Source organism: Lissotriton vulgaris, chromosome 3_1, assembly GCF_964263255.1.
Source record: "Lissotriton vulgaris chromosome 3_1, aLisVul1.2, whole genome shotgun sequence".
In the NCBI taxonomy this organism is placed as follows: domain Eukaryota; kingdom Metazoa; phylum Chordata; class Amphibia; order Caudata; family Salamandridae; genus Lissotriton; species Lissotriton vulgaris.
In genome coordinates, this window is record NC_141689.1 from 2,019,218,459 (window position 1) to 2,019,243,305 (window position 24,847).

A 24,847-nucleotide genomic window follows, 5' to 3' on the forward strand; every position below is an offset into this window, starting at 1 on the left:
TGTGTTGAGTTACATGCAGCTCGAGATAGGGTGAAGATCAAGCAACTGGAACTGCGACCTCCATAGTACTGGTAACTGAAGGAGGCTTGGTGTCATGGGAGTGGCGCGGATGCATTTGATGCATGGTGTTGCTTACCCCAACGTGAAGAGACGCATGGAATCAGCAGTGCGAGGAGTCCATTCGCAACAGCAGAGTAAACCTTGGCTGTACTTTCTTTTTAGGGTCATGTAGGAGCACCTAGAAGAGGAGTTGGTACCCCCAGGTAGTGGGTAGCTACATAAAACGAAACAGAAAGGGGGGGGGGGGTGGTATTGCGTTGTCTGAGTATTGTTTCAAGGCATGATTGCGGGTAAGGGATTGATAATTAGCAGGCCACTGGTACTGCTCTTCTTAGGAGTGGGTCCCATTTACATTGGTGGTTGAGATTTGGTGTGAGGTACACATACCTTCCAGAGGCAGAGTATAAAATAGTATCAGTTTTTAAAGCTTTGCATTTGTCAGATCTTTGTGAATGAAGTATATCTGTAGAGGATATATAACTGATAACTGTGTAATATTGCTTTGAAGGGTTTCTGGCCTCAGTGGACTATATGACATGTTACTCATTAGGCATTTACAGATCACTCATTTATTGGGATGTTACCTTGAAAAATATGTTTTGTTCCAAATAGCGCCATGTTTATTAATAGCAATAATTGAAATACAGTTTGCTGTTGATAGTTGTTAATAGTAAAAGGAAGAGACATATACTTAATTGTGTAGTTAAGAGCCCAGATTGTTGAAAATAAACACTTTCGGTTCAAGAAGAGATTAAGATTTTCTCTGCAAGGTGGAGCTCTGATTGGAATGATGAATTGATGATGAAAGCCATATTTCACATTGGCTCATTAAATATTTCCCATATTCCGCTGGGACGACCAGAAATATTTTTCGTATTTCACGGGATCCTATAAAATATAGATTTTTCCCCATGCGTATCAATCCTCGGGTTTACAAAATAAAGGGTGTGGAAAAAGAAAAGGTCTGTTTTTCTTATTAAATCCTCTATACAAAAGTCCCTCGATCATTAACCCTTTTCATAAACGTCCGCAGGAAATGTTGCTCTTATATACACCTAAAACTGCTGAACTGATGTACACCAAACGGTTATATGTCTAAACAACTACTGCCTAATCCACGACGTTCTGAACCACGAAAGCTTTACAACGAGCTATGCTAAACCACAACATTTTTTTACGACTTCCTAAAACACGAAAAGAATCACCTCGTGACTGGCCAATAGATGGCAGTAATGTAATAACAATACTTCCACGAAATATTTTTAAACTGCTCATTATCCATTTCTTTTTTAATTTATTCTACGGTTTTTAAATTATGTATTCATATTTTTTACACCTGCCCAACTCCAAATTATTCTATATATTTTTTAAATGATATTATGCTAAAAAAAGTAAATTTTATTTTAAAAACAAACATCAACAACATTTATTTAATGATCTCGATTACCATGCTGACATGATGATGGCTGGCTGCTTCCCAAAGTTCCTCAGTCCCTGTCATCCAGATATCGCCAGTCTACTGTCAAGGTGGGGGCGTGGGTCGTGCTACAAAACAGGATGTGTGCTGGCAGCATACCTGTGCTGCTCGGAGTCCGCGAGACAGGAGGCAACAAGTCCAATTCCATGAGTGAGGCGGAGACGAGAAATATGCCACACCCTGTTCCAGGGGGCAGAGAGTTAAAAATGTCATGCCTTTTCAGATCTTGTTGCCTTCCAGCCAGTTTGCCTCACTTCCGCTTCCAAGTGCAATAAAGGGGTGGGGTCGGATAAGAGTGACATGAGGCTTAGCAACAGTGGAGGAGTGTGGGGGAAGTGACGTGCAACGCAGAGAATGGGGTCGGAGAGATGCCACGCACAGTTTTGCATTGCAGTCCCCTAAAACGCTAAAAGTCGTGGTTCAGGACTTCGTTGTTCAGGACTTCGTTGATCAGGATTTATCGTTGTTCTGACTTCGTTGTTAAGGTGAGTCGTTATTAATACTTCGTTGTTTAGGATGTTGCCCACACCATACATATGAAACTAGAGCTCTAATTCAAGGTGTGCCTTTGATTGGTTTGGTGTAAATCCATTCATTAGTTTTTGAGACATGTGTTACAAAAAGGTTTTCGTCTGGCTACGAAAGGTTAAAGAAAGAGGGACTAATAATCCAAGTATCTGGACAATCGAATCCTCAGAGGATGACATATTTAAAAAATAAACTAATCTGATGGGAGCATTTTTCCCATCATCCAATACGGTATCAGGACATCTGATAGGTTGACAGTAACTGAAAATGTGTGTTGCATAAATCGTAAATAAAGATGTCGAGCATCAAAGGCAGCGTCCTGAAAAAAATGTGACAGAGGAAGTATTAGAAAGCCTAAACCCAGAAAGTGTGCGCTGGGGGAAATTCCAGTAGTTTAAAAAAACACCCTTTTTAGGTCTCGCCTACGCAGCACGCATGCATTGCATAGGAGGAAACCTTTAGGAATCGATTCGGTTTTGAGGCCAAAAATGTGCATGCATTGCATTGCTTTCAACGGCAACACGTGCACGTTTGGCGAGTCTCTTGCGGGAGCGAGCTTTGAAAACATCTGTTTATAATTAAAAGATGGTTTCAAAGCTCGCTCCCACAAGGGAAACAGGCGCAGACCCCCTGCTCTCGCCCCTCCCCCTGCTGCCTCCTCCTCTCCTCGTCAAACTTGTTTTACTTCCAGTTTCCTCTTCTGATATATTAGCATACATGCGTTACTTCAGAAGCCAGTCTGATATTGGTAAGAGCCACGGAAGCATCGCCTGGTTTTTTGATATTGTTACCTGCAAATCCAAACCTACCAAACATTTTCCCGGAAATCACCGATAGTTTCCGATTCTCTTGGTCTCTTTTCCGCCGCCTTTTCCCTCCTTCCGAGTACTTCCGAAGTTATCCTGAAATTGCAGAGAGTCCGTCCGCCGGGTGATGGAGGTGGCCACAGCGCCATGTTGGATGCTCTGCTCCTTCAGAGAGAAATCCCGCTGCACCCCTGAGTGCCCCCCTAACCGGAACAGGCACCCGTGACCACAGGGAGGCGGAGAGTCCCCCTCTGATTCCGGGCCCTTCAGAGCCAACTACCTTCTGGGCACCACCTACAACCTGTGCCCCTGTTGCCAGGGAGACCCCCTTATCCCTCTACATGACCAGTGAGCGGGGCGCACCGGCTCCCCTCCCTCCGGTGTGCCTCGCATGGGAAGGGGCAGCCCCTTTGCCCGCAATGACTTTACCGCAGAAGCTGGCTTAGCCGGCACAGTACTCAACGCTGCATGGTCTCAACCAGCAGCGAAGAATGGGGGGCGCTTTGTGATGTCCTTCTGAGAGTTGGCGACGACAGCTTCCTTCCACAGAGGGCAGTGTTGGCTGCTTGCAGTAATTTTTTTTAGTCTGTCTTCAGTGGCTCAGGGTGCTGTGTAGTATAGATGCACACCATCAGTCCCAAGGTTTTTGGGGCTATCCTGAATTTTACCTGTGCCTTGCGCATTGTGGTGCGATTAGAGAGTGTTCCTGAGCTCATGACTGCTGCCAAGTTCCTTGTGATGTGGTCGGTAATTGATATATATCTGCCAGGAAGTAATCAAGCAGTCTAATGTCCAGATCCTAGTGCCCCCTTCGCGTTGAAGGACTGGGTTCTTTTGGACCCAGCGGTGCCAGGGCACAACACCTGAAACCTTCGTGGGTAACCTGCTCCGGCGTACAAGTCACAGAGACACGGGACACTTCCTTCGGCGTCAAAGATTCAAGATTTATTTGCTGCAGGGAACACAGAAGTCACAGGAAGTACATCGAGTGTAGTTCGGGGAGACTGCTTCAAATTGGTTTTGTGGATCGCTCCTTTTATACAGTTTTTACCCATAGGATAACATTGAACACAAAAGTTTACAACTCGGTTCCCACATTTAGCTCCCAGAGGGGTCGCTTTGGTCACTTTGAAACACACAAGGTCCGGAACATAAGTGCGGAAACATTTGGCGGTTCCCAACTGTAAAAACCCATCTTCCCACCATTAACAAATTCCAATCAGCAGTAAAGTAGATCGAAATAGGAACGAAGACAGGTGCAGAGGAAGACGGAGACAGTGGGGAGATCGGAAAGGGTGTAAAAGGGGAGGTATCGAGAAACACGAGATACAGGCATCAAAGGGATGTGCCTAATGAGATGCACGGCTGAGACAATAAGTCCGTGCGGCAAGATGAGCCTCGAGCGGCGCCATCTGCCTTACAGCAGCAACCCCCTTGTCATAAAGACACTTACAAAGAACATGTGTCTTCCGCAAATATCTTGGGAGTCCCAGGGTCGCGAAGCGGACAGCGTCCGTTCGCTGGCTACTTGAGGGCAAGAGACAAAATGGATGCCGTATCTAAGATGGAACCCGTGGGTACAGATGAAAAACCCACATAACAAACGAACGGTTTAAGTTAGCACAGCGAAACTGCGCACACTTACTAAACTCGTCATTTGCGGTTCATAGATACCAGACTCGACCATATTCGTGCGAGTCGAAAACACCACTTACAATTGTCACGGAACCTCAGACGCTCCTTTTGCCCTCATGTAGGCAAGCACTAGTCGGAATCATATTCGATATTCATCAGACCATCAAGATGTCGTTGTAGCATAGCTCTGTCCAATCGAGTCCCCTTGGTAACAGATGGTTGTCTCATACACGTTGTAGCACAGAGGCCACATAAGGCAGGACCACACTGCACGCAAAGGCAACACGTGAACAGGAACACTACCACAACCCCGATGATCATCAGAATCTTCCAACCCCAAGTCGACATCAGGCCCCAAAACCACCCAAGTAGCGTCCAATCCCCTACATCCACGTGTATGGATTCGGAGATTTTATGCAACTTCGAGATGGCTTGATAGACAGTAGGAGCATTATCTGGAATGAAAATGCAGCAGCTCGAATGGATCACCTTACATACCCCACCGCGATCTGCTAAGACGACATCTAAAACCATACGGTTTTGTAACGTCATAAGTCTCTCCGCCTGAAGTTCTGTGGTGATATTACCAAGGGCACTGGCAGTAATATTAGCTGTCGATTCTACCACTCGAGTCAGCTGTCTCAGGTTCCTACTATTAACCATAGGTCCCCAAAACGGGAGGAAACCCTTGAAAAAGTCTCCTGCCTCTTGACCGGCAGTGTCCTCTTCGCTAATTACGCCTCGTACAACTCTAGTCTTATGATAATCGGCATCTACAGTGAACGTCGGAGGCAACAGATTTGCAATAAAACATGAGCCCATGAAGTCTGCGGGCAACCATGTGTATGCACGATCATAACAGATAAAGTATGTACCCTTGGCAGCCAGAAACACAGGGGACGAGAACATTGGCAGAACGTAACTTTCAGTGCAAGCACTTGCCCCAGGTAAGGCTTGCGAACCACGACCCACAAGACAAAGATTACCAGTGTGGGGTACGACCCATATTGGAGGCGAGCTTTTAAGCTGCTTTTCACTAGTGAACATACTATATTCTCCTCTACCTAGGACCCTATAGGCTTGTACCTCTGCTTTAGGGATAAGAAAAGGATCATGGATCTCATCTTCCATATCCTCTATTGCCATCGATAGCAGCCTCTGATACGAGGTAGGACCAGAGTTGGGGGAACGTTGTTCTTGAATGGGGTGGAAACCCAGTGTGCTTCGAAACATTGTTTGAAATGCTCGAGCTGACCCTTGGGAACTATACGGTAACACCAGATATGGAATTCCCTTACCCGCAGTATGTGGCATCAACCCACACACCCAACAATTAGTAGTGTTAACCACTAACTGATGCTGATGGAGGAGCTGAATAAAGGAATTGTTGCGGAATTCTACACGTCTAGCCTGCTCGTGTTCCGGTAACATGTGAAAGGAATGGGGAGAAGCAGTAGTGGTAAGATTAGGGTAAGGAGTAGGAGTAGGGGTAGCAGGTAAGAAGTAAGACATAGTGTAATACACCCCACCCGTCAAAAATGCAGAAGCAGTCAGAAACAACACAAACAATTGAAATATAAAACATTTGGTACGACTGAGTTGCTGCAGCTTGAATCTGTACACCTGAGCTCCTTCCAAATCATTCAGCTTCGAAAATGCCATTCCCTACGACCGTCCGCAACGTTTCTTGACGCACTTCGTTCTGTGCAGCAATAGTCAATCCCTAGGAGTTCCTAGGAACCGACGGCCTTTAACCTAGCGTCAAGACCTACTGTCCAGAAGGAAGTACGCGCGCGGCCCTACGGCCTTCAATACACAATATGTATATATATAAGCACAATGTCTCTCAGCTGTGGAAGGAAAAAGATACAAGGAAGAAGCTTGATATATGTACAAAAAATTTTCAATGATACGAATGTTCAAAATTGATCATGGGAAACGAGGATATTGCAGTTGTCAATTTCAGCAAAGCAAGAAAATTTTATTTGTCCTTAGTGTAAGATCGCAACGAATATCGATGTTTCCCGGGACGTGTCTGCTCGTCGAACAAAGGATCCGTTGAAGAGACAGCGTCCTGCTGATCAGTTGGTTGATCTGGTCTTGAGTCTTTTGCTGACAAGTGTTCAACAGTGGCTTTCTGCTGCGCTGAGGGTTCTCCAACAAGCTGTGCGTCGCTAAAAGGTACAAACACCGGCAATGTTTCTGTTTCTGTTGACGCAATGCCTTTCCTTACCCACGGGTCTGCCGGCAAAGGAATAGGGACTCGCTTACAATGGGTAGCATGTACCCAATTTTTCCGCCCCTCAAGACGAACGGCAGTCCTCGTGGCCAGGAGTACCTGGTAAGGTCCGATAAATCGGGGGTCCAGATTGTTCTTGCGTGAGAAGTTACGAGTAACCACCCAGTCCCCGGGCTGGAGTTGGTGGCCTGGACCCTCCGTCTGCGTCGGCAAGGCGTCGTAAACCTGTTGGTGAATTAACCTCAGTTTAGCAGTCAAGTCATGCAAGTAGTCAATCAACATCGGATACTCAAGATCAGAGAATATTCCTGGCCTAGGAACCCCCCACACATTCGCAGGACGGCCGAACACTATCTCATAGGGACTAAGCCCTTTTCGGGAGTGTACAGTCGCCCTAGTTGACAGTAGTGCTAGAGGCAAAGCATCAGGCCACGAAAGTCCAGTCGTAGCCTGAATCTTCGCTAGTTTTAGTTTAAGGGTGCCATTGTACCCCTCAACCAATCCAGCTGACTGGGGATGATTGGCACTATGGAATTTTTGATTAATTCCAAGGCCCTTACACACACTCTTCATCACACTTCCAACAAACTCACTTCCGTTATCTGACCACACGGCTCTAGGCATTCCATACCGAGGAAAGTATTCCTTCAGTAGGATTTTCGCAGTAGACAAAGCAGTATTGTCTTTGAGGGGATAGGCCTCGATCCATCGGGAGAATGCGCAAACCACAACCAAAACGTATTTCAGGTTATTGCATCGCTCCATATGGATGAAGTCCAATTGGATCACCTCAAAGGGATACGAAGGAGGAGCAAAACTGCCAGGGGGAGTTGGGGTTCCTTTGCCAGGATTGTACATTATACACACCATACAATTCTTCACCAGACGTTCAGCACACTTTGTAATGCCATCATTCTTCCACACATCAGCCAGCAACTTGCAAATGCCTTTCGCGCTAATATGTGCCAACCCATGTGCCATTGTCACAACGGCCAGCACATACGCATCCGGTAACATCCATCTTTTCTGATCTGACAGATCAATCCAACAACCATTCGCATCCAACTTTCCCGTACTTTCTTTCCACTTCGTCTTTTCAGTCTCAGTGGCCTCATTCTGAATTACTTTCACGCTCTCTATGGTATCTTCACACATACTTGATTCTGTAGGCCACCTAACCGAACTCGTCACATACATTCGAGTGCTAAGGTTCCGGGCAGTCTCCTTAGCAATCACATCTGCAAACGCGTTACCACGACCAACATCATCCGTCACTTTACGATGCGCACTACACTTAACAATCGCAACTTGTGCAGGCAAAGTCAATGCATCCAAAAGATCGTTCACAAGCTGGCCATGCTGTATTTTCGTGCCATGCGACGTCAAGAAACCACGCTCTCGCCACAATCGTCCAAAACTATGCGCTACACCGAAAGCGTACTGGCTATCGGTGTACACATTCACACGTTTCCCTTTTGCTAACACACATGCTCTAGTGAGAGCAATCAGCTCTGCAGCTTGGGCAGAATTCTGATTCAATCTTGCAGTCTCAACAACAGTATTCAATGTTACAACAGCATAAGCAGTAGTCACATCGCCATTCGGCAACTTAAAACATGACCCATCCACATACAGAGTGCCATCCGGGTCCTCCAATGGGGTGTTTTTAAGGTCCACTCGACCTTTTGTTTCCTCTTCTGTCCGCAAGTAACAGTCATGTTCCGCTACTTCATCTGACTCTGCACTAATTGGTAACAAAGTTGCCGGATTTAGGACATTACAACGTTTTATCTGAATATGGCTTGCCAAGAGCGTCAATTCGTACCCAGACAACCTCGCACTCGTCAAGTGCTGAGTTTTCGTTCGATTCAAAAGAGTATCGACTGCATGCGGAACCATCACCGTAAGCATATTATCCATGACCAATCCTGCTGATTGTCGGATGGAGACCGCAGCTGCCGCAGTTGCTCTCAAACAACTCGGCAATGCTCTAGCTACTGGGTCTAAGGTCGAGGAAAAATATGCACATGGACGTTGCTTACCACCAAAAGGTTGCGTTAAGACACTCAAAGCACAACCTTCCCTCTCGTGAACATATAACGTGAACGGCTTGCTGTAATCAGGAGTACCTAACACAGGAGCCGAACACAATGAATCACGTAATTCAGAAAAACTTTTCTGACATTCTTCCGTCCATGGTAAAGGAGTTGAAACATCCTTGCACGTAAGAGCCACTAATGGTTTCGCTAGCAATGAAAAATTTGGAATCCATTGCCTGCAGTACGACGTGATTCCTAGAAAGGCACGCACATCTCTTTGGGTTTGTGGCACAGCCATTCGCGCAATCGCTGCAATTCTCTCAGGGGTCAGTCTCCTTCCCTCCTTTGACAATAAGTGACCTAGATAGGTTACTTCTTGACAACAATATTGGAGTTTAGAAGGTGACACCTTGTGATGCAATTCACAGAGATGTTGCAGCAACGACACTGTAGCAATTTTGCAAATGTCCTGAGTATCAGCAGCCACCAATAAGTCATCGACGTATTGGATTAAAGCCGCACCAACCGGCAACCTAAACGCATCCAGTTGACCCTTCAAAGCTTGACTGTAAATCGATGGACTTTCACAGTAGCCCTGAGGAGCGCGTTTAAACCGGAAGCTACGCCCACCAAGAGAGGAACCGAAAAGGTCCCTGCTCTCTTCGGCAATCGGGATGCTGAAAAACGCATTTTTCAAATCAATCACCGAAAACCACGAAGCAGTAGCTGGAATCAGAGTCAGTAGCGCCGTGATGTCAGGCACAACAGGAAATTGAGGAACCACAATTTTATTTACCTCCCGTAAATCGATAACAAAACGATAAACAGGCGGTTTTGTAGGATCAGTACGTTTAAGAATGGGCAGTACAGGGCTATTGCACACGTTTCCCCGAGTCTCCTCAATAACATCTTTCTCGATCAAATCATAGATGATCGCTAACAAAGCTCGTTCACCATCAAGGGAGATACGGTATTGGGGAATACGTGGCAATCGCACATTAGATTTCAACTGAACAACATAAGGGGAGATATCAAGTAGGCCCACGTCATTTGGACCCGTCGCCCACAAAGACGCAGGAAGAGAATTCAATTCCGGTGGAAGCTTATCGAGGGACAAATACATGGGAGAGACTACTCTCTCTCCTAACGTAAGCTTTACCCCCGCAGGAGAACAATACAAAGTTGCATACAAACGTTTAAGCAAATCCAGACCCAAAAGATTTTCGCCACAACCAGTAGTCAAAATCAACGGAGCTTCGAGCTCACGTGGCCCAATTGTAAGGGGCAAAGGGCGCGAAACTGGATTGCTAACGGGGGCGCCAGAGAATCCAACGGAAACATTTGTTAAGCCAGACAAAGGTGCGCCAGGGAGTTTCGAATGCATGATAGAACTTTTTGCTGCACCAGTGTCCAACAGAAAAGGCTCAACGACGCCCGATGTAGCAACTGCGACGTAAGGCCCTCTCTGATCAACCGGAACTGATACCACTCCCTCTCCTTGTCTTTGGCTGTCCTAGTAATTACTGTCGTCAGTTCCCTGATCGACGTAATAATCGTCTACATTGTACTGCGCAGATCGTCCTTGCGATGATCCACGTTGATCGAAACAGTTATTAGAATTTGATGAATTGTCAAAGCGATCATTCTGAGCACCACGACCTCTACCACGTGATGCGTGCTGTGAAACACCACGTCCTCCTTTGGATGAATTACCACTATTACGTTCGTTTAAAGCAGGACAATTGAATTTAATATGTCCTTCTTGTCTACAATAAGCACATTGATTGTACCCTAACGAGGATCTTTGGAAAGAGGAATCATTACGCGGCTGCGATCGATTCGATTGCGACTGTGATCTATTCTGCTGAGGCGCATTCTGATTAGAACGCGGCGGATACGCTTGTTGTAACAACACTTTAGTTTTTAGTTCTTTCGTCTTTTTATCAGCACGGTCATTTTCCTCTTTCTCTCTATTCTCGTAATATTGTGCCGTAGCCAATATCTGAGCTGAGGTAGAAACGGCCCATGCACTTTCTGAATTCTTCAATTTATTGCTCAAATCGGGCAACAAGTTCGACACGAATTTATCCACAAACAACCTCTGTCCACCCTCAGTACCCATATCTTGTCCACTATGATCAATGAATGCTTCCTCAAACCTCGTAAAGAAATCGGAAACACTCTCGTCTTTCTTCTGCTTACAGGCTGACAACTTGTCCCAATTGACTCTCATGGCTGGCATAAGCGTTTTCATTAATGTTATTATCCGCTGAGGAAGAGCAGTGATCAATTGATCGGGTTTAGTAGCAGCCACTTGTCCAGCATCTGCCGCTGTAATGGCAGCCCAATCACCACCTAATTCATTTGCGTGATCTTGGTGACGAATCTTAGCCCATACCGGTTGCGGTACGACGTTGCCAAACAACATGTCGATATCGGCAAGATTCATTACCGTAGCATCTACGAGCTGCGATAATTCCTTATAATACCCAGTAGGATTTTTGCGAGGATCGGGCAAAGATTGTTTCACCTGAAGCACTTCCGATCGTTTCCATGGGAGGTGTATCCACACTCTCTCAAAATGCGCCACTACCTGCGGATTAGCATTAGTATCAGCTGGTATCCAAACCGGCGGGACTTCACGCATAGGATATTGGCCAGATTCGTCTGGTTGTTTTTCAATATCCTCAACAAATAATGCATGAGGTATCGGAGCGGGACGAAGAGATAACAACCGCTCAATAGCACGTCGAACATTAGTATCGACTATCAGTCCAGTTGCGAACTGAAGCCGAAGTTCAGACAGGGCGGTCAGCACCTCGTCAGGCGCATCGGCCGCTATCTGATCATGTAGGAACTTGCACATTTCGTCAAACACATATCTCTGAGTTGGTATGTTGAATTGATTAAACGTTTCGAGGACAACACGGGGTGGATTTCTAAGAGGGTTTACCATCCAACCCATCGCCATATTATATAGTGCAACACGTTCTCTGTTACCAGGAAGCTGACTACGTCTCTGAGGACCATCAGAACCAACAGACCCAAAAACAGGTCCGAGCGACTGAAAGAAATTTGTCGCAAGGGGAGAATTACGATTACGAGTAGAGGGAAAAGAGTAAGACACAGGACTAACAAGAGAAGGAGTAGAGACAGTAGCAACAACAGGGGTTAACAACACAGGAGCAGTAGCGGGAGCAGGAGTATGTGGAAGCGGAGGAGCAGTAGGAATAGAAACAGACAAAGGAGCAGGAACAGTTGGAAGAGCGGGTGCAGGTTGAGGAACTGGTGGAGGAACAATAGGTGGAAGAACAGGTACGGCAGGGACCACAGGAGCTGCGGTACCCTGTACGTACGGAGGTGGCGACTTCATAAGATAGGACATTAAAGGATCCTCAACTGCCTCTTCCTTCTTATCCGACTCCGTAGGTAAAGCAGGATAACATTTATCTATGGTCATACGCTGTAACCTCTCAAACACTTCCTTATCCTTATCCTCCTTATCACGCTGGAACTGCTCAGCTTTCTTCACTATGGTAGCAACATTATCTCGCTGACTACATTTATTCTGTCTGATTTCTTTCTGTCGGGCTTCTTTGCGCCACAACCGAAAGGCATCAAACATGGCCGGCCTTGATTTACGTTCGAACAATTTTATTTCCAAATTATCTAAGATCGACGCTTCGAAGCTACCGTGAGGTGGCCAACGAAGATCGCCGTCTTTCTTTGTATATTTAACCCAATAATCGTTAAAAGCAATCGGGCCTAGCCCATGTTTGCTATATAAGTCATAAGTAGGAGTTCCAACCGGAGGTATCGGACATGAGTCCTCCAGCAGGGAATCCGCACCACAAGGTCTAAAACAACTAAACAAAGTACTGCGACCAGGCATCTTGCACACTAGCCGAGTTTCACAAACTTCAAGGGTTACGGGATTTACCAAGTCCCAGCAAAGAACAAAACCCTCGGTCTTTGGCGGCTGCAGTCGTCAAACAATACAACAACAAAGTACGCTAGCAAAGTGTCACCGACAAAAACACTCACACAGCGTGAACAACAAAGACACTCGCTAAAGTGTCAACAACCAAGAACTCTGGGAGCGACCCACAAATACTTAACTCAAAGATCGATGGCGTCCTCAGGAAGGCCCGTCAATCGTCTCGCTATACCAAGGTCTACGCCAGGCGCCAAAACAGGTCTACAGTCAGGGCAGCAGTCCGTCGCAGCCGTCAGGAGGCGGGAATCTTCGCGGGAAAAGTCTTCGGGCCACTTATTTCGACAACAGGATCGATGAAGCGGGGTGCACCTTCCCTCGGAGATTTCACACGAAGTTCCTCACGATCGTCGGGCTTGGACCGGTACCACTGATGCAGCCCCACGTTGGGCGCCAACTGAAGGACTGGGTTCTTTTGGACCCAGCGGTGCCAGGGCACAACACCTGAAACCTTCGTGGGTAACCTGCTCCGGCGTACAAGTCACAGAGACACGGGACACTTCCTTCGGCGTCAAAGATTCAAGATTTATTTGCTGCAGGGAACACAGAAGTCACAGGAAGTACATCGAGTGTAGTTCGGGGAGACTGCTTCAAATTGGTTTTGTGGATCGCTCCTTTTATACAGTTTTTACCCATAGGATAACATTGAACACAAAAGTTTACAACTCGGTTCCCACATTTAGCTCCCAGAGGGGTCGCTTTGGTCACTTTGAAACACACAAGGTCCGGAACATAAGTGCGGAAACATTTGGCGGTTCCCAACTGTAAAAACCCATCTTCCCACCATTAACAAATTCCAATCAGCAGTAAAGTAGATCGAAATAGGAACGAAGACAGGTGCAGAGGAAGACGGAGACAGTGGGGAGATCGGAAAGGGTGTAAAAGGGGAGGTATCGAGAAACACGAGATACAGGCATCAAAGGGATGTGCCTAATGAGATGCACGGCTGAGACAATAAGTCCGTGCGGCAAGATGAGCCTCGAGCGGCGCCATCTGCCTTACAGCAGCAACCCCCTTGTCATAAAGACACTTACAAAGAACATGTGTCTTCCGCAAATATCTTGGGAGTCCCAGGGTCGCGAAGCGGACAGCGTCCGTTCGCTGGCTACTTGAGGGCAAGAGACAAAATGGATGCCGTATCTAAGATGGAACCCGTGGGTACAGATGAAAAACCCACATAACAAACGAACGGTTTAAGTTAGCACAGCGAAACTGCGCACACTTACTAAACTCGTCATTTGCGGTTCATAGATACCAGACTCGACCATATTCGTGCGAGTCGAAAACACCACTTACAATTGTCACGGAACCTCAGCGTGCAGACATTATGCTCTTCCGCCCAGAGGGCGACCTGGGCTTTCCTTTGGACATGACTCATAGACAGGGATTGACTTCAAATGGAATTGCTGGAAGTATGCAAGATGAGGATAGCGTCCGCCCTGGGGTGGCCATTAGTTGCCAATCCTCTCTGCCACTCATGCAGGGTGTGGACCGGTTATCAATGGTGGCAGGCCAAGTTTCTCCCCAACTACTTTCTTTCCCATTTGAAAACATAAGCCAAAGTCTCCAAAGTTTAGGCCGTAATAGCAAACGGGGTAGGGGTCGTGCCAGGAAAGCCAGCATGCTTGATTCTGTGTTGTTTGGAGGTCCCGGAAGTTTGAGGGATGCTGGCATTCTCCCCTGCGGCCTATGTGGTAAAGTCTTCACTGATGCCAGCCGCCTTCTCCAACATGAAGCTCAGCATGGTATGACCAGCCTCCAGCTAGGCTATAGAAACCTGGCCTCACCATCACGGGTTAGCGAGAATGGACTTCTCAGCCAAGACAATCCTGACTCATCGCAGAAAAGAAACTGCAGCAGGAAGAAGGTGGCTTGTGAATTGTGTGGCAAGATATTTCGTGTGTCTACCACCTTAACCGACATAAGCTGTCACACTCTGGCGAGAAACCATACTCCTGTCCAGTGTGTGGGCTGTGGTTCAAGAGGAAAGACTGCATGTCCTACCACGTACAATCCCATGATGGCTCTGTGGGCAAGCCTTACATCTGTCAGAGCTGCGGCAAAGGCTTCTCCAGGTAAAACTCGGTACTATTTTCTTCTGCATTGGGATTTGGATGTATGGTTTATATTAGTTTATTAGCATATTGTGGGAAGTAGCTATTATTGGAGAGAATAATTGGCATGACTACAGTCTCAGTGGTAGACATTTCATTTGACCATTTATAAATATCTTCTACTGTTTCTAGTTTTTGCATGTGTGTTTTTGTTTATTGGACTGTGTGTAATTAAGTTAACAAACCACCTAAATTCAACTAGTTTAGTGGGAAAAAAATTAGACATCAGTATAAAAAAAACCACTAGAAACTACTTTCAAGATGCAAGTGGAATCAACTTAATTTTTCTCCAGGGTTGTGATGGCTGCTGTTCTATGGGGGACTGTGACTACTGTCCCAGGAAATTCTGATTGTGGTTTTGCAAGAGAAGCATTCTTCCACCATCTGACACTGACAATGTCTTGAAAATATACCTGTCCCTGGACACACCTATTGCATTGCATACCGCGGGGTCCATGAAGACATCGCCGCGCTTATTAAAGTTAAAAAAAAAGTGTGTTGGGGGGCAGAGAGCATTGGCATAGCCAATAAGTCTCGCTTTTGGGACCTTGTACGTTTTTAGTTATGCCGCACAATATCTTTGGTGCAACAACATCAACTGTTGCATGGCTATACACTTATAAGGTCCCAAAGGCGAGACCGTTTGGCTATGCCAATTCTTGTGTTTTTTGCTGCATTCCAATTTCAAATCTCCAAATTTGTGATTAATCTGCAAATTTTTCAAAAAAAATCTTTACTTTCTTTTTGTATGCAAATACTGAAAAAAAGGTAACAGTTTAACTATGTATTGAAGAGACCATGCATCATGCGTAGTGAAGATCTTAAATCTGGCTCAGGGTCTGGCCGTAGGGAAAGCCCTGTGCCTAGAAATCTGAGTGCATAGCCAGAAGCTGAGTACAGCTGGTTGGGTGACACTGTCCTGGTGAAAGGCATGGCTGCAGGCCCTGTGCCCTGACAATGCTGTGCAGATTGATGGTTATGTGTCATGTGGGCTGGTGCAGGGCCCTCACCCAGAGCCCACTACAAATAACTGAATGTGCATGTTGCAGGAATTCTGCTCAGTAACAGAACTATGCTTGGGACCATAGAACATCGGCATGTTGGGACTGAGTCACCATACTTCCTCAGTATCCGTGAGTCAGAGTCCAACTAGCTATAGTGCCTCACTTGGCCTCCTAACCTTTACAGAGAAGCTAGTGGGTTTGCACCCCAGAACATAACACTCTCCATCTTTTCAGGGATTGCGTAACAGGACACACCCTTTCGCTCTTTCACTCGTACTTGTCCACAATAAGATAAACAAGAGACACATGGTAAGTTTAGATTTATTTAAATTATCATGCTCTAAGTTGCAGTATTTGCACCACAATCAAATGGATCGCAAAAATATCACTAGCATGATTAACAAATCATATACCATAAAAAGCCCTGTCATGTTATAAGACCGATTAGCCTAAACCCCTCCCTTCCTACTGAAGCTAATTGATTATATACAGAAAATATCTGGGATGAAAGGCAGACCCCGTACCTTAGCATACATAGATGGACGTTCTACATCTCAACTGATGGTTATCCTACTCCAGGATCTTTGCTCAGTGTGTGTTTTTTTGAACTCTCGTCCTTAGTTATATGACAAGACATTTGTGCTCACAAACAGCAGCTGCATTCTCATGTTATGTTTAGGTGCTAGTGTTCGACCAGAGAGAATAAGAAGGTACATTGTTGTTTAATATTGTCTGTGGTGTTCAGATTAAATCCCAAGAAAAGAACAGAACACAAAAACATATTCAGATTCTTTGTGAAAATACAATGTGACACAAAAGCAAGCATGTTTATTGTACTTCAGTTGAGAAGACTGGAGATGAGGTAAGAGTTGTATTTATTCTAGGTCATCCACTCTCAGAATGAATGAGATTCAACATTCTAACTTGAGCTCCCGGGCATACTAACTGGAGAGGGGAAGGAGGGGTGGGAGGACTGTACCAAGGGGAGGAAGAGGAATGAAGATTACAACACATCTCCTTACCCCTGAAAAGGTGGCAAGGGAACAGAAAAAAGCATTACAGATGCAACAGAAAATAATAAAGTACAAGCGAAGTTAAACGAAGCAAGTCTATCCCCACTCCAAGTTTGTCTATTCTCTAACCGCACTACATTTTTCCCAATGCTCCTTAACTTCTGAGGAGGGAAACATGTATTCTGTCCAACCTGTACATGAGTGGGTTTCTTTACCACAACTGAATGGTTGACCTTGAGGTTAAGATCTTTCACCCCATGTTTCAGATTGTACCAATTTCTGTAATTTAAGGAACAGATTTAAGGAACATGATGAGATTGTTGGTAGTAGTTGAGGAAGTGAATTTGACATTTACCCAGTGTGAGGTGTAATTTACGAGAACAAACATAAATCTTTTTTGGGGCCCTAATGCATCCATAGGGCCGATTATGTCCTTAGCGAGTTTTGTCCATGGTACTACCGGTACTTCTATTGGAGATAAGGCAACTTTGCACAAGATTTTAGATTTGTCGGTTCTTGCGCAACTGATACACTCCTTGACTTTCGCTTCCACCATAGAGTCTAGTTTCGGAAACCAAAAGCTATTTCTGACTTTGGTTTTGGTAATACTTCTAGCTAAGTGTCCTTCATGGGCCAGGTCTATTATTTTTTCTCTGATAGCGGTAGGTGGGACTGCCTACTTGTTGCTGTACATTTTCTCCAGTATTGAATCTTTCATAGATTCACATGCTTGTATCTTCCCCGTCGTCATGATGGGAGTCTCACGGTAACAGAATGACCACAGCACTATCACAGAGTAAAAACTGCATAGAAAGTCCCATAAGGAACCAAAAAATTTGGTAGCCAAACCTCATCATTATTTGGTCCAAAACTCAGCCAATCAGCTGCCAGCCCTGTCATCACACTCCCCAGCAGAGCCATCATACCTCAGATTTCCAACCGCCTTCGTGTGAGAAGGAGTCTCCTTGAGCTCTGCTCAGTTTTGTTCCTGTGTGAACTTTTCACCTTTTAAACTGAAAGTTTCTTTCGACTGGATTTAAGGTACTGTGTTACTTCTTTTACCTACTATGGCTGAAAGCTCTAAAAAGAGGCTTTTCAGGCCCTGCAGATCCTGTGGAAAACCTAGACTATATTCTGAGGATCCACATAAGGACTGCCTCCACCCTAAACATATGCCTAAGGACTGCAAGCACTGTAGAACATTTTCAGCAAAAACCTTTAGAGACAGGGAGGCACGATTATTATTATGGCTTCAAAAGAAGAAGGCCACTTCCGATTCAGACTCTGAGGAGGAGGTTAATACTCAATCTTCCAAGAAGAGGAAGTCTTCTGCTCCTGAGGAAAAAATAGATCCAAAAAAGCAAAGACCAAAGAAAAAGAAGCCTCTTCATCTTCTCTGCCTCAGACTCCCTTAAAAAAGTCATCTGTTTCAAGGGAGGTGTCTTCTGCTCCTTCTAAAGTAGGAGTTTCACTGGCTTTGACTCCTGCGAAAACGGCGACAACGGCGTTGACGATGACTTGGGCGACGACTACGATATCGGCGATGACAGCAGACGGGAGAACAGCGTCGACATTGTCGACGACCGTTGATGTCGCCAACATCGTCAACAGTAACTCGTATTTCGTCGTCGATGGGAACATTGTCGACGGGAGCTCCGTTAACGACATCTTTTAAGTCCCTGAAGATGAAGTCATCCATAACTCTGAAGTTCTTTCCACTGTCGACTGGCTCGTCAACGGCGAAGAAATCTACAAATTTTACAAGCTGGACTAAGATTTCACCGCTACCGCCATCAAATCTGCTGGAGTTGCAGTCAGAGGATGTGGAATCGGGAGTAGCTTATCATCAGCGCCATGGAACCGTTTTGGTGAACGCGCGCATTATAAGTAATTTAAAACTCAAACTCAAACTCAAATCCTTCCCAGCTTCAGATAAAAAGTCAAGACACTGAGGAGGACAAGTACCAGGAAGTTCAGGAGGTGTTTTCTTTCCAAGATCATCCAGTGACTGAATCAAAGAGATATGAATCATTTCAGCAGTCCTATGATTATGAGGAGGAGGAAGAAGTACAGCAAGAGGTCAGAGAGGAATCTGTCTCCATGCCAATTTCTCTTGTGACAGACCTACGTCTTATGATTAACTACTACTATCGTCATTTTCCAGAAGCTAATGCTCCAGCCTCAAATCCTGCAGCAAGTCCAGCTCAAGCGGCTCAACCTCCACTTCCCCCTACACCTACACCTTCAATTCAAAAAATTCGATCTCCTCCCAATTATTATGATTAGAGATGATTTGATGGACAGTGACGGAGATCAACAAGAAGGGGAACTTCTTCAGGAAAGTCCAATTGGGATAGAATGGGATCAATATATTATTCCTACCACGCCGTCTCCATCACCGTCTCCAGTAAATTGTCCTCCTCAGGATATTGGAGGATTCCATGATATTATGGAAAAGGCCTTGAAAAGATTTGAACTCCCGCTTCCAGTTCAAGAAGCAGAATGTTTTCTTTACGATTTCAAAGAGGAGTCAAGAAAATCTATCCGAGCGATCCCAATTATTGAATTCATTTGGGAAGAAGGATTGAAACTGATGAAAAATCCGGCCTCGGTTGCAGCCTCCGTGCCTAGGATAGAAAAAAGTATTGGGCACCAGAATCGTCTCCAGCATGTTTAATTGGGCATCCACGGCCAGAGTCAGTGGTAATGCAGATCGTACAAGACAATTAAAAAAATCCAGTCTCAGCATCTACAGCCCCCCCCCCCTTTCCCAGACAAGGAGGGAAGACAAATGGATAGTGCGGGGAAGCGTTTTGCCGTGATGGCAGCAGCCTCTATTAGAGCTGCAAATGCGTTAGCCCTCCTTCAGTAGATACAATCGGCAAATGTGGTTAGATATAGCTCCATTGTTCTCCTATTTGCTGGAGGATAAAAAGGAAGAGGCAGCCGCCATAATTCAGGATGGATCCAGAGCGGCATCTGAATCTATAGATATTGCAATGGATATGTCTTCTCTTTCTTTTAGGCAGATGACAGCGGCGGTAGCACTGCGAAGACAGGGATGGCTTAAAGCCACTTCATTTAGACCAGAAGTCCAAGCGAAAATAATTGACATGCCGTTGGACTGTGAAAATCTCTTCGGAAAGCACATCGGTGAGGCCCTTCAATGCATCAAGACTGATACTGATACGGCGCAAGCATTGGGCTCTCTACAACAGAGCAGATTTCAGCCCTTTCGAAAGAGAGGGTCTAGAGGACAGTATAATCAAAGACCCACATACTAATCTGGCAGATATCAACCTTACAATCAGCAGGGGTATCGCCAGTTTTCAAGTGGCCAGTATTTTCGATACTCAAATACCTCATATCATCCGCAGGCAAGGGTAAAGTCTACGGCAAGAGGCAAATCTCAACAGCCTAATAGAATAGAGTGACTTCAACAAAGCACCCACCACTTGTTCAAGCTTTGAAAAGCATTACCTTGTCTATTTTATCAAGAATGGATGTCGATTATGACAGACAGATGGGTACTGGACATAGTTCAACAGGGCCATTCCCTGGAATTTATACAGAAGCTTTCAAATTACGCTCCGGTTCTCAGAAAGCAACAGCACCTGTCCGCACTCAAGGTGGAAATTTGATCTCTCTTGCAAAAAGAGGCAATAGAGGAAGTGCCACGTCATCAACGAGGGAAAGGCTTTTATTCGCATTTCTTTCTAATAAAGAAAAAACATACGGGGAAATGGAGACAGGTAATGGACCTGAGAAGTTTGAACAAATGCATCAAAAAGATATCTTTTCGTATGCTATCCTTGCAAGAAATACTCCTTCTTCTCTGCAAAGGAGACTACATGGCATCCCTGGACCTCTTAGATGCTTATTTTCACATCCCGATCCATATAAATTACAGAAAATGTCTGCGCTTCATGGTGGCGGGGCGCCACTATCAATTCAAAGTCTTACCATTCGGTCTGATGTCGTCCCGAGGGTTTTTACAAAGTGTACGGCGCCAGTGGCAGCTCACTTAAGGCTTCAAGGTCACCAAATCTTCCTGTATCTAGACGATTGGCTCACGAAAGGCACTTAGTTTCAGGAAACCCCTCTCTCTCTACAATGTTGCATGGATATCTTCAGTCGTCTGGGTCTGAGAGTCAATCTAGAAAAGTAATTTCTCATCCCATCTCAGTATCTTCAATTTCTGGGAGCCATGTTCCGCACAAGAGAACCAAAAGCTTATCCCTCGGAGGAACGTGTTCAGAAAATAATAAATCTAGCATCTCATCCAAAACAAGAAAGTACACTTCGGTGAGAATCTACAAGTCATTATTGCGGATGATGTCTTCTTGTATCCCTTACTTCCCAATTGCAGACTGCACATGAGGCCTCTTCAAGAGCTTCTGGACAAACAATGGATTGAATCTCAAGGATCCTTCGAAGATCGAGTGACTATCTCTCCTCGGGTAAAAAAGGCCCTGTCATGGTGGAAAATCAGAAAACACTTAAAAAGAGGTCTGCTTTTCGAACCTCAGCATCACAGTTATGTTATGATGACAGACGCATCTCTACAAGGTTGGGAGGCACATCTCCAAGACCTCGAAATTCCGTGTCATTGGTCAGAATGCAAAGCTCATCTTCACATCAACCTGCTGGAGCTAAAGGCAGTGGTCTTGGGGTTACAGGCATTTCTACCCAGAATCAGCGGTTCCACAGTACTGATCAGGGCAGACAGTACAACAACCATGTTTTACCTACTGAAACAAGGGGGTACAAGGTAAAAAGTTCTCTCAAAACAAGGTCAAGAGATTTGGAGGTGGCAACTACTCCACAACATCTCGCTGCAAGTTCAACACATTCCGGGGGTGGACAACATGAGAGCAGATACCCTCAGCAGATCAACAAGTGTTTCTCACGAGTGGGAATTAAATGAAGGTCAACTTCTCCAAGTCTTTCGCCTATGGGGAACCCCATCACTGGATCTGTTCGCGAACATTCACAACTCAAAATGCAAACACTTCGCAAGCATAATTTCATCAGAAAGGATCGTGGGGCAATACACTCCAAATGTGCTGGATAGGGATGTTCGCCTATGCATTCCCTTGATTCCCTCTGATATCGAGAGTGATTCGGAAAATGAAATCATAACCGTGCCACTTAATCCTCATAGCTCCAGCGTGGCCGAGGCAAGCTTGGTTCTCTGTTCTCCTCAAGCTGTCTGTGATTCCCAGGATTCAGTTCCTATTCTCACAGAACCTGATCTCCATGAACAAAGGTCAAATTCTCCATTCAAATTTGAAATTGCTCAATTTGTCGGCATGGAACCTCACGAGCATGCATTCCAATCTTTAAATATTTCTCAGGAATCCCGAGATATTTTCTCAAGATCCCGGGCAATTTCTACGAACAAGACTTATACGGCTAAATGGGAGAGATTTTGTCAATGGTGTGCATCTGTCTTCATCCCTTTAATATCTCTTCAGAACAAATGTTGTCATATCTTTTGCATTTGGCTAAAGCGAGTCTTTCACATGCATCTATAAAAGTGCATTTGGCAGCTATCTCAAGATATGGAAGTGATCCTAACCATCCATCTCTCTGGTCTCAAAGAGTGATAAAAGAATTTCTCAATGGACTTTTCAGGGTGTTTCCTCCGGTTCACCGTCCAACAGTCTCTTGGCAGCTTAATACGGTTCTTGCACAGCTCAAGAAACTGCCTTTTGAACCGGTACATAAAGCAGATTTACAGTTTCTTTCATGGAAAACAGCCTTGCTATTAGCCCTCACTTCAGCAAGGAGAGTCATCGAAATTCAGGCTTTCTCGATTTCAGGACCTTTTCTCCAATTTCGACTAGATAAGGTTATCTTGAGAACAAATCCGAACTTCATTCCTAAGGTTCCCTCCATATTTCATCTTAACGAGCCTGTGGTATTACCTACATTCTTTAGAGATCCTTCTTCGTCTGTGGAAAGGGATCTACATTCCCTGGACATCAAACAATGTTTAAAATTCTACATTGACAGAACAAAGTCATTCAGGAAAATAAACCAACTTTTTGTGTTGTTTTCTGGACCAAGAAAAGGTTTGGCACTGTCCAGATCTAGTATTTCTAGATGGATTTCTTCGGGTATCTCCTTGTGTCATGACAAAGCTGGTAAACCTCTACAATCCAGAGTACATGCGCATTCCACCAGAAAGATTGAAACTTCTTCGGCCCTATTTGCAGGAGTGTCTCTGCCAGACATTTGCAGGGCAGCGACGTGGAAAAATGTGCACACTTTTACTAGACACTATTGTCTAGACACAGTATGGCGAGATGATGCTGTAGTGGGACAAGCAGTTCTACACCAGTTATTTCATTAAGGTATTTATCAAAATATATATATTTAAATACATATATACATATATATATATATAATATAGTTTTAATTGCTTTTATATGACAATGATTATATGTCTAATACAAGTATTTATACTACAATTTTTATAGCTTGTTTGCACATGTCGCGGTAAAAAGTATGTTTACTATGTCTATGATCACATGATGTGTGGGAGGGGCGTGTACCAGTGATCACTTGGCATTATAAAAGTAAAAATGTAACAAACAGTCTTGTGCATGTGAACAAGGGCTTGCATCCCGAAACGCGTTATGCATTTCCTGCAACAAACATCTAACCTGGAATAAAGAGAACTGTTACCTGATCTGGTGGTCCGTCTCCTGCTGGACTCTTCGATAATCTGTGTGGTTGGAAGTGGCGTTATGAAGTTCTTCGTGAATTTAATTACGAAAGTGGGCTTGCTTTCGTTCACGGACCCCCTCCCCTGAAGTGGTGCTCGTCTTCAAGCTACTACGTTTCTGGATCCGTGTGGATATTAACGAGCACCCCCTTGAGCAGCCGAGTAGATTTCCCTAGCGTACGCCAGCAACCGGCAGTCTGCAGCGGGGTCAGAGGGCTCTGTGTATGGTTGAAAGTTGCAGCGACGCGGTGAGTCCTGAAGCGGCAAGCGGCAGTGCTGAGGTGGGGAGGTCACACACCTGTGTGGGATTGATGTAAACAAACGCCACAAGAGACGGCTGAAGAGCGTTTGTGTGCCTGTGATTACAGAGTTTAAGAGTTTGAAAAGCAGGAAAGCATGTCCGCCGAAGAATTCCGTGCGAGAGAGGAGGAGGCAGAGGGGTTGTTTGAGCAAATCTCTGCGTCTGGAAATGTTGCCAGTAATCATGCCCCAGTTAACACGGCAGTACGGGAGGAAACTAATATCAAAACCCTGTACAAAAATTTGGAAAAAGAAAGATGTCTGGAAATTACCAAATGGTGGTAGCATTACTCCCTCTCAAAGTATGTGGCTGCCGGACGTGTGCCGCAAGGTCTGCGAATTCTGCTCACTCCGAGCTTTGAAAGACCGAACCCGCAGATGCTCAAGGAATGGGGGCAGAGCAACCTTGATGCATCCATGAATCTGGTTCGGATTCTGATTAAGTATGCAGCAATCGATCGCGCAGAGATCCTCAAAAACATAGATACTATCCAAGATGAAATCAATAAGATTACCGAAACTGAAGACATAAAGAAACTGAAAGAGGAAATGGTGGACAGATTGAAAAAACACGGAGATAAAATCAAGGCAAGGAAAATAAGCAAGTTTGCACGTGATCAGGCTGACTATTCAAACGGCCAGATTTTCACCTTCTCGCGCAAGTTCAACGAAGTAAAACGTCAGCAGTACAGCGCTAAGGAAAATAAAAAACAGACCCCGGATAATCCTATTAATAGAGGGGTGTTAGATTAGGGGGTCTCTAGTTGGCAGAGGTAAGTACCTTAGTCCAAGTAGGGACCCTTGCTTCTAGTCAGGGTGAAGGAATACACACAGTAGATAACCTCCGCTCTCCCTCTAGGTAGCTTGGCGCGAGCAGGCAGGCTTATCCCCAAGGCAATGTGTAT

At 45.2% G+C, this 24,847-nt stretch overlaps 1 protein-coding gene and 1 pseudogene across 3 annotated transcripts in view; both read left to right on the forward strand.

Moving 5' to 3' along the window:
- Positions 1 to 14,857, forward strand: part of LOC147728747 (POZ (BTB) and AT hook-containing zinc finger 1 pseudogene) — a 93,754-nt pseudogene extending 78,897 nt beyond the window's left edge.
- Positions 1 to 24,847, forward strand: part of SNX25 (sorting nexin 25) — a 1,510,914-nt gene that overhangs the window by 811,053 nt on the left and 675,014 nt on the right. The gene's annotated exons all lie outside the window — the stretch shown is intronic.